Source organism: Arachis hypogaea, chromosome 15 (assembly GCF_003086295.3).
Source record: "Arachis hypogaea cultivar Tifrunner chromosome 15, arahy.Tifrunner.gnm2.J5K5, whole genome shotgun sequence".
NCBI lineage: Eukaryota > Viridiplantae > Streptophyta > Magnoliopsida > Fabales > Fabaceae > Arachis > Arachis hypogaea.
In genome coordinates, this window is record NC_092050.1 from 87,673,254 (window position 1) to 87,674,823 (window position 1,570).

Here is a 1,570-nt window from a genome sequence, read left to right on the forward strand (position 1 = left end):
ATATCTTTCAAAATCAATTTCAAAATCTTTTCTAACTTCTTATCTTTTCAAAATTGATTTTCAAATCTTTTTCAATTAACTACTTGACTTTTTGTTTGATTTTAAAAGTTTTCTATTTCACTCATATCTTTTTCAAAACCACCTAACCAATTTTCTCTCTCTAATTTTTGAAAACTCCCCCCTTTTTCAAAATACCTTTTAATTAACTAATTATTTTAAATTTTAATTTAATTTTATTTCTCTTTTTAATTTTCGAATTCTAACTAATAATTAAAATAAAAACAAAAATATTTTCCTTTTATTCTTTTTAAATTCGAAATTCTCTATCTCTCATCTCTTTCTATTTATTTATTTATCTACTAACATTCCTCTTCCACTCAAAATTCGAACCCCCTCTTCTTCACTGTGTTCGAATTTTTCTCCTCTCATTCTTTTATTATTCTCTTCTTCTACTCACTTAAAGGAATCTCTATACTGTGACATAGAGGATTCCTCTTCTTTTCTGTTCTCTTCTTTTTCATATGAGCAGGACCAGGGATAAAGACATTCTTATTGAAGCTGATCCTGAACCCGAAAGGACTCTTAAGAGGAAACTAAGAGAAGCTAAAGCACAACCCTTTGGAGAGGACCTGACAGAAATTTTCGAAAAAGAAGGAGACATGGCCGAACCCAATAACAATGCCAACAATGCAAGGAAGATGCTTGGTGACTTCATTCCACCCTCTTCTGACTTCTATGGAAGAAGCATCTCAATTCCTGCCATTGGAGCAAACAACTTTGAGCTTAAGCCTCAATTAGCTTCTCAAATGCAACAGAATTGCAAGTTTCATGGACTTCCATTGGAAGATTCTCATCAGTTCTTAGCTAAATTTTTGCAAATCTGTGACACTGTCAAGACCAATAGAGTTGATCCCGAGGTCTACATGCTTATGCTTTTCCCTTTTGCTGTAAGAGACAGAGTTAGAACATGGTTGGATTAACAACCTAAGAAAAGCCTGATCTCTTGGGAAAAGCTAGTCAGTGATTTCCTGGCCAAATTCTTTCCACCTCAAAAGATGAGCAAGCTTAGAGTGGAAATCCAGACCTTCAGACAGAAGGAAGGTGAGTCCCTCTATGAAGCTTGGGAAAGATATAAGCAATTGATCAAAAGGTGTCCTACTGACATGCTTCCAGAATGGAGCATCATATGAATATATTCTATGATGGTCTGTCTGAGTTGTCAAAAATGTCATTGGACCATTCTGCAGGAGGATCTCTTCATCTGAAAACCCCTGCAAAAGCTCAGGAACTCATTGAAATGGTTACAAATAACCAGTTCATGTACACCTCTGAAAGGAGTCCTGTGAACAATGGGACGCCTCAGAAGAAGGGAGTTCTTGAAATTGATACTCTGAATGCCATATTGGCTCAGAATAAAATATTGACTCAGCAAGTCAATATGATTTCTCATAGTCTGAATGGATTGCAAGCTGCATCCAACAGTACTAAAGAAGCGTCTTCTGAAGAAGAAGCTTATGATCCTGAGAACCTTGCAATGGCAGAGGTGAATTACATGGGAGAACCCTATGGA

General features: G+C 35.9%; 1 non-coding gene across 1 annotated transcript; it reads right to left on the minus strand.

Moving 5' to 3' along the window:
- Nucleotides 1-1,061: 1,061 nt before the first annotated feature.
- Nucleotides 1,062-1,169, minus strand: LOC112752860 (small nucleolar RNA R71). Its single transcript, XR_003177270.1, has one exon. It is a non-coding gene; the product is annotated as a small nucleolar RNA R71 (small nucleolar RNA).
- Nucleotides 1,170-1,570: the final 401 nt, after the last annotated feature.